This window comes from Chelonoidis abingdonii, chromosome 7 (genome assembly GCF_003597395.2).
Source record: "Chelonoidis abingdonii isolate Lonesome George chromosome 7, CheloAbing_2.0, whole genome shotgun sequence".
In the NCBI taxonomy this organism is placed as follows: Eukaryota; Metazoa; Chordata; order Testudines; family Testudinidae; genus Chelonoidis; species Chelonoidis abingdonii.
This window is the reverse complement of record NC_133775.1, coordinates 35987811-36002265: the sequence shown is the minus strand read 5'-3', so window position 1 is coordinate 36002265 and position 14455 is coordinate 35987811. Positions and strand designations below refer to the sequence as shown.

The window sequence follows — 14455 nt, the reverse complement described above, 5'->3', positions numbered from 1 at the left end:
CTGAATGTTTCAGGAAGAAAGGGAGCCAAAGCTGAAACCCTGATCTGACTCCAGGTAAACATTCAGGTGGTTTGGAATGCAAAGACAGGTCCATATCTGAATTTTGAAATTGGCCTTTTTCTATGTGATAGGTTAAACTAAACTCCTGGACGCAGTCACCTGCAAAACATATAGTGTTTGAAATACGGACTGAAACCTCATTGCCCAGTCCCTTTCCTAGGGAAAACCAGCTTTGATCTAGGAACAGCTAATGAAAGCTTGACCATAGCTATAGCTTTTGCTACCAGGTGCTACAACCTTGAGTAAAAGATGTGTTATTTTCTGACAATAACTCCTGCTCAATGGAAATAATTTTAATTGAAAATGCCTTACAAAGGACACGCTAAATAATGCAGTTATCAGTCAACCATTTTTATTTTCATCCATTTGTAGTTTTCCAAATATATATTGTCCATTTATTGTATGCTGTTTTCATCATTTGTAAAAAGTTTTATATCTGTATCTTCTAAGCTAGGGAATTTTGCACAAGGAATTTTGTCTTTACTGGATTTTTTCTAGATGGACAAATTAAATATAACTAGAGGAAATATAATAACTTGTCTATAGTCTTGCACTCTCTCACTTCCAAAATAAGCAGTAAAACCTGGAAAAAGATTAGCTTCTCTTTGAATAATAAATTTGTAATGAAAGTTCACAAGGTAATGTTAACAAGTGTGCATTTAAGAGGCTGCTAATATTTTGAAAATGTATCTCCTCGTGGAAAATTATTAAGGAGAATGTTACTAACAATTAGTTGACTTATCTTGACACAAAGGTTACTAATATCCTATGTCTGGTATAGCTACGTATGTTTTATTTTGCCTTTCTTCATCAGGTTCCAATTTTAGATCTCATAGCAGGCATGAATTATTTTTTTTGAGCAATATTCCTGAAGTGTTATGTTACATTTTTTAGGTGAAGAAAAGAATAGCAATGGAACAATGATTTTTCAATAAGGACCTAATTCAAAGCTAACTGAAGTCAATGGAAAGACTCCCAAATCAGTAATTTAGGGCCTGCTCTGGTAAACACTACAGAACATAGTGCTTACTTGACTTCAATCATGGTAGCAAATACTCTACTTGGTAGTAAGTACTTGCAGAATGAGACCTCACATTTGTATTTGCAGGTAACTAAATGAGGGCTTGAGCCAATGTGTCAAATCTAAGGAGCATCGCTTTCCTTACAGTATTACATTCCAAAGCTTGAGCAGGTGTTAGAGTCTGCTGAGACACACGTTGCAGCATGGCTATATCTTGGGCATCTCAGTACTCTGATTTGAAGAGAATATCCAGGAAGTTGTCTAGAGTCCCTTGCCAAATTATAATAGCAGTACTTATTTTTAGAGATGAACCAAATCCCCAGCTCTAAACATTTTGGACTTTGAGGAAATTCGGATCTGAACTGCATGGATTGGACCTGACCCCATCAGCAAAGTTGTGTCTCATCCCATAATATTGCTGATGGTAGAGCAGTGGTTATAAACCTATGGTGCATGGACCTCTGGGGGTCCGTAGCCTATGTCTAAGATTTCCAAAGGGGTCCATACCTCTATTTGAAATTTTTTAGAGGTCTGCAAATGAAAAAAGGTTGAAAACCACTGACATAGAGGATGATATGCTATTACTGATACCATTAGCTTAATTGGCAGATGGCTGTGCAGTGGTTCTAAAAGTTCCAAACTACTAATGAACCATGTGAGTGTGAATATAATGCCACATGACGAAATTTCTGTTTTTTCAGTTTGTTTTTAAAAAAATGTAGGAAATGACACACAAAAAGTATATTAAAACAATATTAAGTTTGCCAAGTCAAGCCCTCAATTTATTTTCCCCATAATCATATAATTAAAGATTGTATCATAATGCATGCACGTAAGGATGCTGAATTAAGGCAACTTTCATTCTCAAATTTCCTTAACTTTTGAGTGCTTGACTTTGCAACCTTAAAAGTGTTCTTTTAATGTAGTTTTTGTGTGTGTAAGAATTATGGAGACTATTCATATTACCACAGAATATTTAGGGTCAGAAACTGGAAATTAACTTTTCAGTTAATCTGTTTTCCAACATGTTCGCACCTGGCCTGGAATCTTAGTTACTTGAAAGACTTCCTGCATCGCATATATTGTAATATGGGAAATTTGTTGTGTAAGATAAACATACATCCCACATTACTTGAAGGGAAATAGCAGAGATAAGATAATCTTTAAAATACAATAGAAAATTGTTGATATCTGCTACATTCCCTTCCATTAATTATTTAGTAGTTAATTTGGAATTTGATTATTTGATTAAGGAAATTAATTCTGTAGGTGACATATGATTAAGACAAAGAAAGAGAAAACCTAAATTAATACAATTATTTTAATTTGATCTCTTATTTCATTAATGATACTGTACTTTGTTAGGGCATAATCTTTGATTTCAGTGGGAGCTGAGATTACTCAACACCTCTGAAAACTGAATCTTTATACTGGAAATGTTTGTCTAGGAGCTTAAACTGTATATCTATTTTTTCAGCCTCCCAGAAATTACAGAATTATAGAGAACACATTCCATATATTTCTGTTTCTATACAGTTGTTTATGCAGCCAACACCAATCACTTGTATATTGAACAGATGTAGCTCCACACATAAACTTTTCCAGTGGAACATGACATGACAACATTGAAATATCTATCCATCCCAAGCCTTACTTACTCGATCACGGGCTGGCTGGTCTTTTAAGGCAAGTGTGGTTCAGCCTTAGCTGTGACTTAGGAGCTAGCCCCCAGCTTGTGATTGTATGGAAACTGAATGATGAGTAGTGATTCAGCTGTGAAAGGGGGGCAGGAAAAGACTATTCAAACATACTGCCAAACTCAATTTGGAGCAAAGACTCAGGAGACAGGAGCAAGGGGAGTTCTCTCTCTGGAAAAGGCTTGGGAAGCCAGGCTGGAAAGCCAACAGGAAGCAGGATAGACTCCCATGGGGGAAGCCCTGGGCTGGGGCCCACAAGTGGCAGGGATATCCCTAAGGGAAGCTGCCAGAGTCCCTGGGGAGGGGAGGCAGTGAGGGAATTCTGTTAAGACAAAGAAGCAGCAGAAGGGGAACTCTGCAGGAGAAAGTCAGGCTCTTGTGTGGGAAAGTAGGGCCAATAGGAGAACTTCAGTCGAGCCTGATAGAGGTGGAAGAGTTATTAGTTTATACATTTATTTGGACTTTCAGTTGGACCTTTTTCTACCTTGGAAAGGGAAGAAACTTTTAAGTAATTTAGATGGAGGGCCAGGCCACAGCCCAGGGCCGGCTCCAGGCACCAGCTTAGCAAGCAGGTGGTTGGGGCGGCCACTTCCGAGAGGGGTGACATGTCCAGCTATTCGGTGGCAATTCGGCAGAGGGTCTGTTGCTCCCGCTCAGAGCGAAGGACCTCCTGCTGAATTGCTGCAGATCGCGATAGCGGCTTTTGGGGGGGGGGGGGGGCTGCTTGGGGCGGCAAAACCCCTGGAGCCGGCCCTGCCACAGACCATCTCAAGGGAGACCACATTAGCTAGGAAGGGCCAAGGAAGTGGCTACCGGGGGGTGCCAAAGAGGACTTCTTGGAATGCAGTGCTCTGACACAGGGGGATGCGTGGTGATGAATACACTACTTTACACCGCTCCTGTATAATAATGCCACATCTGTTTATATATACTGCCTCATAACACTGCTGTAATGAATGCATGCTCTACTATTTGCTAGTCTTCACCAGTTGACTTTTAATACACAGGTAACAGTCAATATGTAACAATTTTCAGTTCATAATCCCACACTGCTACCAGCTGCCTCTGCAACATCATCCCATCCTCCTTAATGTGGATTTACACAGCACTAAGGGTCCTCATTTTCAGGATGTATTAACTTCAGAGCAGGTTCCCTAAGGGGCTGGAGGGATTACAATGTGTATCCCCATCCCAGCTGACCACTGCTGGCATCTTCTCATTCAGATTCCCTATCATCTCATCAAACATTCAGGAAAGCAGTGGGGGATACCGTGCTGCAGAGAGGTTTATTTTTGATTTCCTGTTTCTACATAGGCAAAAGTAGATTCACTCATGAGGGATCCCTCTTCACCATGCAAACCTCTGGGGCACCATTTGGACCTAAGACACTGTTGGAATACATCCATTTTACTGAAAGTGATTTACTTTTATAACTGACTCACTTTAAGCCCTTCGTAACATTCTAGGAAATTTAGTGTCTCAGGGTTACTGCTCTCTGTCTTACATGCCATGTTATTTACAACTCTAGACAAAGAATTAGAGTGATCATGTAGCTTTGCAAAATGTCAGATTTAGAGTATATGAAATATCTTTAACAATATATTACACTTATGGCAACAGGGGGAAAGGAGCTTTGATTTTAAGCTTTCCAAATGTTAAGATTATCAATATCCATCTCAAGTCCAGAGAAATAGGATGGTGCTCTATTTGCTATTGTACCTAGCAGTATCAAAGGAGATGGAGATGAATTGTTCATGGCTTCAAGGAAACTGACCCACAAATACAGTGAAGTTTGGGAATTGCATTAGGTCGGAGGTCCTCATAGGGCACTTTTCTCTGTAAATTATACAAAAGAAGGAGAGACCAGAAGAAGCTCTTTAGAACAGAGTGACTTGGGACAAGACAAATCAGGCAGCCAGCTAGTAAAGAGCAACATTGGTATGATCTAGCCTCCATAACCATATGTGTGAAAGGGACTGAGGCTTTCTAGTCCATTAACTGGATGGAAATCATAGCAACCAGCATTTGTACCAATATTGTGTTCACTTCAAAGGAATCTGCCTGAACCTGGCAAACTTTAAACAAAATGACTGGCAGGTTTTTACTGAATAACAAACAAATTAATCTTATCGAAGAAGCGGGGGAAGCCCTTTGTCCAAACATAAGATCTTTCATAAGTAATTTCCTTCTCTTAAGAGCAGTTCACTTTAATTAAGTAGGTATAACTAATTTATGTTTATCTATGAAAAGTAGGTATGTTGAATTCAAAGAGTTAGGTTGGAGTTCCAACTTTAGGCTGGTGCACTAGTAGAATCACTGAAATCAGTCTGCCTAAAATTTTATGGTTACCGATTTCCCCCAGAAGGTGTCAGTGTAATGCAGGTTCATCAGTCATATTATGTAATTACAGTGATTTCAGCACTAAGGACTAAGCACTAACTCCCTTCAAAGTGGTTGCTTAAATATCACCAAGTGATTTTAAGTACAGTTTTGCTTAATTTTTTAGTTATAGGCCAACCAGGCAACTGATTTTTGCTGATTCCTTTGGTGGCTGCTTAGGACTCTTTTCCCTGTATTTATTCACATCCCATAGCATGAAGAAATGCATCTAGATTTTGTTTCCTCCATGTGGGGCTTTGGAAGCTTATAAATCACATTTTCACAAAGTGTTTTTTAAAAAAAATAAAAGCCCTGGCAACATATAGTGATGTTTGGGTGGCAGCTTGTCTTTTTTCTTTCCTTTCTTGCTATAAATACTCAAAATGATAAATTGAGAAGACCTATTGAGTTAGATCACCTAGTCCATTCAGGATTCCCCAACCTGTTGGTCACAACCCCCAGGGAGATCATCAAGGGGCCTCAAGTGGCTGTGGATGGGCAGGCCCTTACTGTGGGGGGGTGTGCAATAGAATCAAGAAAGGAAGTAGGAAGACAGTCTCAGGAGAGCTGTATTGTTGCAGCAGCACTGGGCACTCCCTCTCTATGGCTGTGGGCAGCACCCAGGTAGGAGGAAGGAAGTGCCTGGATGCAAATGGGGGAGGAAGAGAAAACACACACCAGCCCTCCCTCAATCCAAGTGTGTAAAGGCAGAGTTCTGAGGGAGAGAGAGGATATCTGGATGGATTGGAACAGATGGGACCTTGGGAGGGGAAAACAGGTGGGGAGCAGAGGGGATCTTGTATGGCTGAGGCACAGAATCAATTTCTTTTCTGTGGGGGAGGCACACTATCAGCTGGCACAGTACAGCTCTTCCCATCTCTCTTCCTCCCTCCCCAAGTCCCACAGTTTTTTTGATCATATGACTCACAAAACAGATGTAAAATTTGAAAATTTCATAGGTTTCAAGATGATTTTTTGGCTCTCTTGTGGATGTAGATGGGAAAAAAGGTTTAGAGCCACAAACCTAGTCACCTCCTGCTAGCACAGCACAGCACAGGTCCTCAGCCTAGGGACTATACTAATTACTAACCTAATAACAGATACTGTCTTTATTTGATCAACTAAGAAAATATATGTGCTGTTTGCAGATGGGCAGGCTGCCTGTATTTGTAATACTTGTACAGACAGATATGGCTTCCAACCAGCAGCACATTAAATTGTGCCAAGTGGCAACAGCTCCTTTACGATGAGGAATGAGGACATGTTTTGTAATAACCTATGCTAAAATTTTAAAATAGTATAGAATAGATGTATGTCTAAATAACTATGTACAACTTGGCACAACTATGTACTACATATTATGGTGTAGCTTATTATAAAACATGTCTTCACTCCTCATTATACGGGAACTATTGCCACTTGGCACAACTTAACCTGCTACTTGTTCTACTCCACAAGGATTCCAATTAGGTATTATATTGTGTGAATATATAAAAATACCTAACTGGAATCCTTCTGGAGTATATCATCTGATGCACCTAGTTTCCCTTTGTAAATACCTGACTTTTATTTGATTGGCAGAACTGTATGAATTGTGAAGATGTTTTGTGCTACCATCCCTGTTGGAATAGACATCAATAACATTTGAATTTGTACACTAACTTTTATTATGCTTTTGTCACGGTTGATCTTTCCAGCAGCTCAACTGCATAGTTAGTACTATCTTAAGAAAATATTAAGTTCAAAATATTAAGTACTAACTTAAGAAAATATTAAATTTCTCTCCTGATATCCCAGTGAGGTGCAATTTCAAGTAATACAGTAACTACAAAATATCACTGTTGCCAATTCCTTTTCTCTTTTGGAAGAGGAAATTATGCACATTCAGAAACACAAAATAAATGTATCTGAGTGTGTGTCCAATCCTACAAGGTGCTGAACACCTCGTATGAGGCAACGCCAGTAAGAGATGTGGGTACTCAGCACTTTAAGGACCTAATCCAAAGCCCGCTGGAGTCAATGGAAATCTTTCCACTGGACTTCAATGGGTATTGGACCAGTACCTAAAGGAGGCATTTAGCAACTTGCAGGATTGGGCCCTTATGAGAATGTGAAGCACATTTTCTGCCAGCTTTTTTAAAAGCTTACGCATAGCTTTGATACTTCAGATGTTTCTTGATAAGGTATAGAAAAACACTGAACTCCTCTAATTTTATGTCTGATTTCTGCCAAAGACGTAATTATGAATTAGGGCCTGATCTTGCAAACCCTTAGTCATGTGAGGAGTCCTTACACAAATTATCCCATTGAAGTCAATGAAACTACTTACACTAGAACTTGCAGCATTAGACCCTAAATTTGGAACTGATACGAGAACAGATTCTTATTGATTGAGTGTAGAGATGTAGTTCTTCGTCTGTGAACATCATTGCCTGGCAAAAGTGAATTTGCCCTTTGTCTTTGCATTGTTTCATACTGAACTGGTGTTGGGACAATGTATTGATGAACAACCTATAGCTGCCTAGGTAGATAGTCCTGTTGTGCTGAGTAGCATATTGGTCTGAATGAGAATGTAAGTACTCTGGGTGTAGGACCCTGGCCTTTTTGCATGGTCTTTAAAGTACTGTGGTTTATGATGATAGCTAACAAAATGTTCTTTAAATAAATGAAAGTGCATATTAAATCATAATAGGCCTGCATCTGTCTTCGCTTATGCTCGTTTTACACTAGTGTAACTCCATTGACTTTAATGAAGTTACTCCAGGTTTACACTGGGTAAGTGACAGACGAATGAAGCCCAAATTTTTTTCCTCATATTTGCAAATCTCATCCCATCAAATAAACGGAGATAGGAAAACCTTGTGCAAGGCATTTCTTCTGTGTGTTATAGATTTTATTATATCAGTATTGCAAGTCAAACTACAGTGTGGGCTTGAGCCTCCAACAGTTACTAATGAGAGCAGTACCTCAATGCAGGATACAGCTTTTAGTCTGTAGTTTGTAGTTTTTGTTTTTGTTTTTGTTTTTCTGTATCACTTATGCAAATGAATGTAAAATACAAGAAGTAGATCCAAAATCTCACTGAAGTGGAAGTTAGAGGAAATCACAGGCATAAACTTTTTAGTGCTTGAAAATAGAACATCATATATGACATTCTGTTGAATCACTTGTTATTAGTGGAAGTAAATGTAACATTATATTTGTTCAGTGATGATATGCTCCCTTTACAAGGAAGTGGCAAGTTGCTTTAAAAATAGTGATGAATCAAGATGTTTGATCAACATTTGCAAAGTGGCTACTCAGTATGAACTGATTCATGGCTAATAGATAATCTTTTTGAGCAGTTCTCAAACTGTGGGTCGGGACCTCAAACTAGGTCACAACCCTGTTTTAATGGGGTTGCCAGAGCTGGCGTTAGACTTGCTGGGGGTCAAAGCTGGAGCCTGAACTCCACTGTGCAGGTTCAAAGCTGATGCCTGAGCCCCACTGACTGGGGCTGATCCAAAGGCCAAGGGCGTCAGCCCTGGGTGGTAGGCCTCAGGTTACAGGCCCCCTTCCTGAAGCTCAGGGCCGGCTCCAGGCACCAGCAAATGAAGCAGGTGCTTGGGGATGCAAATGGGAAGGGGCGGCACGCCTGGGTCTTCAGTGGCAATTCAGTGGCAGGTCCCTCAGTCCCTCTCGGACCGAAGGACCCGCCGCTGAATTGCCACCGAGGAATGAAGCAGCGTGGCTGAGCTGCCACCGAAGTGCTGCCGAAACGAGGCTTTTTTTTCCCCTCCTTAACCGCTTGGGGTGGCAAAAAAGCTTGAGCCAGCCCTGCTGAAGCTGAAGCCTTTGGGCTTCAGGCTTTGCTCCTGCCCAGGTTGGTGGGGCTCGGACTTCAGTTTCCCCTCCTGGGGTCATGCAGTAATTTTTGTTGTCAGAAGTGGGTCATGGTGCAAAGAAATATGAGAACCCCTGATCTATTTATCTGACTTGTTGCCTAATCTACTATGGATTTACCTTGCCAAACCTTTCTGTAGAAGTGTTTTTCATAAAACAGTCAGGATGTCTCATAAATTATGCCTCGCTGTATTTAAAATAAAAGAGAAAATACTGTCTTGCTCCTTAATTACTCACAAGATTTGTGAAAGGAAAAGGAATGTAACTGTGGAATTAACAGAATGGCAGTGGGGTGGAGTGTGAGGGAATTAGTTATTTTTTAAAATGTTAATTTTGTTTGTTCAAAATTCTGCTGAATCAGTGCAAAGGCCCAAAACTACAAGCTCTCACTCACATGAGTAGTTCTATCCACAGGAGACTTCAGTGTGTCTCCTCACATGAGCAAGGACTTGCAGGATGGGACTCTAATATCTGATATGTCCCGTCAGAAAACTATGGACCACTCCTGCAAGCTCTTAGTCACATGTGTCGTCCTTACTCAGAGGGTTAATCTCATTATAGTAGTCCGAGCACTTAAGGATAAGGGCTACTCTGACCCTATGTGCTACTCTTGCAGAGAGATGGGGTCTAGGATATAATAGGTCTTTTCCATATCTTAACTGATATAATCTCTATTGTCAAATAATATTGTCAGCATTGCTACATTTAAATGTCACACACCTAATGGTGAAAGTTGCTTATCCTCAGTTATATATATCAGGTTCAGATGGGTATTGCCACTGGGTGGCAGAAGTGGAAGACCTACAGTTTCACTTTAGTGGCCACTTGGGTTCTGGCTTAATGGTTCTGTTCAGTTGTCCAGGTGTACTCCAAATACTAACAAAGTACTTGTAAGAATATCACTCATGTAATTTCAAATATAACTTTTATATAGCTTTCAATGTCTGTTAAAAGGTCAGTTGAAACATGAAAGAAAAAATCAGATTTCCTATTATAGAAGTAAAATTAAAATTTACTATTTGTATGGTATTGTCACTAAAATTGTTTTATTTTTAATCTGAGATTTAGGAACTATATTTCTCTGAGGCAAGTTTTCAAATGATAACACTGCTACTGCAATAATAATTAACTTGTGAATATTGTGATCATTATGGTTATTACTGAATCATGCTATGGCTTATCTCAAAAAACTTGAAAGTTTCATGTTCATTCATATCGGTATTTTTTGTATTTATAAGTAATTTTATTTAACACTTTTGTGGTATTATGGAAAATGAGGATAATGATACTTATCCCCTTTGAAATACAACTTAAATCTTGAGAAGAAAAGATGTGTACATAAGACCTAAGAATTATTATTATTTGATTTATTATTATCAATTGCACAAATGTCCATGTGTTTTGTATATCTGGTCATTACTATTATGATTAAACAATGGAACAGGGCTGTTTACACTATTCCAGTATCACTGAAGTTACTGGCTATGTTAATGTTCATGCAACAAAAAGAAAATATAATTCTACTAGAAAAAAGAAAATGTTCTCTTCTTTCTAAGAAGCAGTTGTATTGCACAAAACTATTACATTTCTCTTATTAGTCTCAGTGTGTAAAGGAATGACATGATTACATATGATACAAAAAATTTGGAGAGTAAAAATATCTATATCTTTCAGTTGTTTGTGTGGCTGCTGAGGAAACACCAGTCTGTAGCAATCATTGCATGTTTTACAAGGGAAAGATGTATTTTTGGACAACAGGATGTTGCTTTTCTTTCTAATGACTAAAAAGCATAAGCATGGTGTGCAGTGACAGTTTTGCAAGGCAATTTTTGCAGTAAAATACAATTCAGTTCCTGTTCACGTAATACATTTTGCACAACAGTAGGGAACTGCTAACACGAACAGCTTAGGAAAGTTTATAAAACCAAAGGATATACATATGACTGGGAATTCCCTTGATCCTTCCTGGTCACTACCAGATATGGATTTATTGGATCAGAGGGAAGGAATTAGCAACCATGGACTAAACTATGCAAACCTTGTGATTTAATCTATCCTTATCCAGTGACCTATCAAACACATTACTCTACAGACTGTTTTATTAGCATAGCATGCCATATAGCCAGAAGTAATCAAGCTGATAAAAAAGCATGCCTCAGCAAACAGTGAGCTGAAATCCAGCTTTGGTATATGAACACAGCTGTACTAGAAAAGTCAGTCGGTTAAGAGTGACATGTCTGTGGGTTAAGAGCAGACAACAGTTCTAATCCATTTCTGGCTTCCCTCTGAACCCACAGACATGTCACTCTGCTGGTTATTAGTGGCTTTGTCTTGTAGTGCTGGAAGTGTCATTCCCAAGCAGACTACAGTCATGGAGCATACTAGTAATTTGCATCTTTCACTGCATATACACCCTGATCTCTTTGCAGTCCCATAAATTCTCATTTGCTCAGCCTATTACTGCAGGAATGATTTGCACAAAGCAGTGGGGCTGCGTATGGGGCCATGAGAGTCTGAACTTTAGATTCTCTCTCAGCTCTGCCATTGACTTACTAGCTGGTGGCCCCAGAAAAGTCACTTCACCATTTTGAACTTCTATATCTCCATCTGCAAAATGGTGACAAGAGCTCATCCACTCTTGTACAGTTCTTTAAGATCTTTGGATGAAAAATGCTATATCAATGCTGAGAATTGTTTGTATTACGTTAATCTGTGCAGGATCTGTCGTAGAGTCAGATAATTATAGCAAACAATATGCAGAAAGAACATACCCATAAGTTATATTCTAGGTATATCTTGACCCAATGCTGTAAAAGTTCTTAAGTTACCAACCGGTATATGTGCATATTATTTTGTCTTTCTATCAGATTCAAAATGAAGTTAACCAAAACTTTTTTTTATGCCAGAAGAATATGCATCTTTCTGAAAAGGATTTTCATTTGAAATGTAATCTAAATACATTTAACTATGAATTTGCTTTCCCCTAGGAATCAGCTATAAAGCAGAGAAGTTTCAATTTCATGTGCTGGTGCCCACGGATGAAGTGTGAAAGACGACAATTTCCTGTTTTGTTTTATTGTCCAACAGTAGAAAAACCCCATAATGATGCATGTCAGTTTTTCCCGGAATAATGCAATTTCCACTCTCGCAAAAACTCAGTCTCAGGGATGCAAGCAGTGTATTTGCATTTGATTATCTGTAGCAGACCCGGTTGCAATCCCCAAAGGGGCACTAACACTCACAGCCTGCATTATTTTTGACTAAAGTTATACAATTGTGCGTGAAGTACACTGGTGACAGGGTCCAAAGTAAATATTAAGTCAACAGCTGTTTAACTATGTGTATCATATGTGGGATGTTAACTGGCAGAAGTTCAGGTTTGTGGGATGTGGCTTAACATATTTTTATCTGTGTTGACACTCTGTATTTTATGCTTCAGCTCTTCTTATTGTGGCGTTCCCCAGGACCTCTGGTTAAAGTAATAAAAGGCATGTAACAGTCTGGACAGTCTTTGTTTCTTTATGCTACAGTTCGTATGATGTTATGTTAATATATTTTGCACATTAATACATTACTAGTCTGTCCTATTGCTGCATGTTTTTAACCTACATGCTCCGTGTTCCAAAAGTATTATCTGTGTTTAAGGTAGTCTGAAAGAAGTGCTGGGTCTGCCATTGCCTGACAATGCTGTCTGTCACAAATCTTCACAGTTTAGAAAGCTCTACATGTAATGTATACTCCTTCCTTTCAGCAGGCAAGGTCATAGTTTTTTTAATCCTGACCCACTTCAAAGCTTTTTCTTTTCCTGATCTGCAACACACCCCAATTAAAGCCTTGATTAACAAACAACTTCCTATAGTGGAAGCTTAAGTCAGAGGAATGATTCCAACTGGAATATTAGATGGAATTTAGGAACTAGAACTGCTAAAGTCTCAGAAGCTGAAGCTCCACGTTAGAACATAATAACAGCCATACAGGGGCAGATCAATGGCCCATCTAGCTCAGTATCCTTTCTTGTGACAGTGGCCAATGCCAGGAGCTTCAGAGGGAATGAACAGGACAGGCAATCATTGGGTGATCCACCCCTTGTCATTCACTCCCACCTTCTGGCAGTCACAGGCCAGGGACACCCAGAGCATGGGGTTGCAGCCCTACTATCTTGGCTAATAGCCATTGATGGACCTATCCTTCATGAATTTATCTAATTCTTTTTTGAACCCTGTTACAGTTTTGGCCTTCACAGCATCCCCTGGCAACAGTTCCACAGGTTGGCTGTGCATTTTGTTTGTTTTACCCTGCTGCCTATTAATTTCATTGGATAACCGCTGGTCTTTGTGTTATGTGAAAAAGTAAATAACACATCCTTACCCACGTTCTCCAGCCAGTCACAATTTTATAGACCTCTATCATATCCCGTCTTAATCGTCTCTTTTCCAAGCTGAAACATCCTCGTCCTTTTAATCTCTCCTCATATGGAAACTACCATCTCCTTAATCATTTTTGTTGCCTTTCTCTGTATCTTTTCCAATTCTAATAGATCTTTTTTGAGATGGATAACCAGAATTGCACACAGTATCCCAGGTGTGGATGTACCATAGATTTATATAGTGGTGTTATGATATTTTCAGTCTTATTATCTATCCCTTTCTTAATGGTTCCTAACATTCTGTTCTCTTTTTTGACTGCCGTTGCACATTGAGCGGATGTTTTCAGAGAACTATCCACAATGGCTCCAAGATCTCTTTCTTGAGTGATAACAGCTGATTTAGCTCCCATCATTTTGTATGTGTAGTTGGGATCTGTGTTCCCTATAAGCTGTGTGTCTGTGCAAGAGTCAATGAAGTTCTGCCCACTTGATTAGCAGAGACATGCACATCCAGTGATGTGTGTTCAGATGCCCCTCTCCTTCTGCTGTGCTGCTGTGTTGCTCCTGTCCTCTGCCTTGGAGCCCCTGGCCAGCAGCTCCTGGGACCCTCCTGCTTGCTGTGCAGCGCGGAGGGTGCAGGCAGGCGCTGATGTCAGAGTGTTCTCCTCCCCCTAGACCATCTACCCCATCTCCTCAGAGTAGGGGAAAGGGGACATGGCTCAGGATCAGGACAGAATTACTGGCAGCTGCTGCGGTCTGAACAAGCCTGATGAGTGCCACTGTGCTTAAAGAGAAGGCTCACAGTGTCTCAGAAACTTCCCCAGCAGCCAGCCCACACACACTGGCCACGTCTACACTACGGGATAAAATCGAATTTGCTAAAATCAGTTTTATAAAACTGATATTATAATTTCGATTTCTTGCGGCCACACTAGGCACAGTAATTCGGCGTTGTGCGTCCATGCTCCGAGGCTAACGTCGATTTCTGAAGCGTTGCATTGTGGGTAGCACTTCCGTAGCTATCCCATAGTTCCCGCAGTCTCCCCCGCC

At 39.9% G+C, this 14455-nt stretch overlaps 1 protein-coding gene and 1 long non-coding RNA gene across 3 annotated transcripts in view; one reads left to right on the top strand and one right to left on the bottom strand.

Annotated features, from left to right (window-relative positions):
• SLC44A3 (solute carrier family 44 member 3) overlaps positions 1 to 14455 on the bottom strand; it is a 167065-nt gene that overhangs the window by 72732 nt on the left and 79878 nt on the right. The gene's annotated exons all lie outside the window — the stretch shown is intronic.
• LOC116823375 (uncharacterized) lies at positions 5856 to 12540 on the top strand. The gene is made up of 2 exons (XR_004373406.1): positions 5856 to 5935; positions 12027 to 12540. It is a non-coding gene; the product is annotated as an uncharacterized LOC116823375 (long non-coding RNA).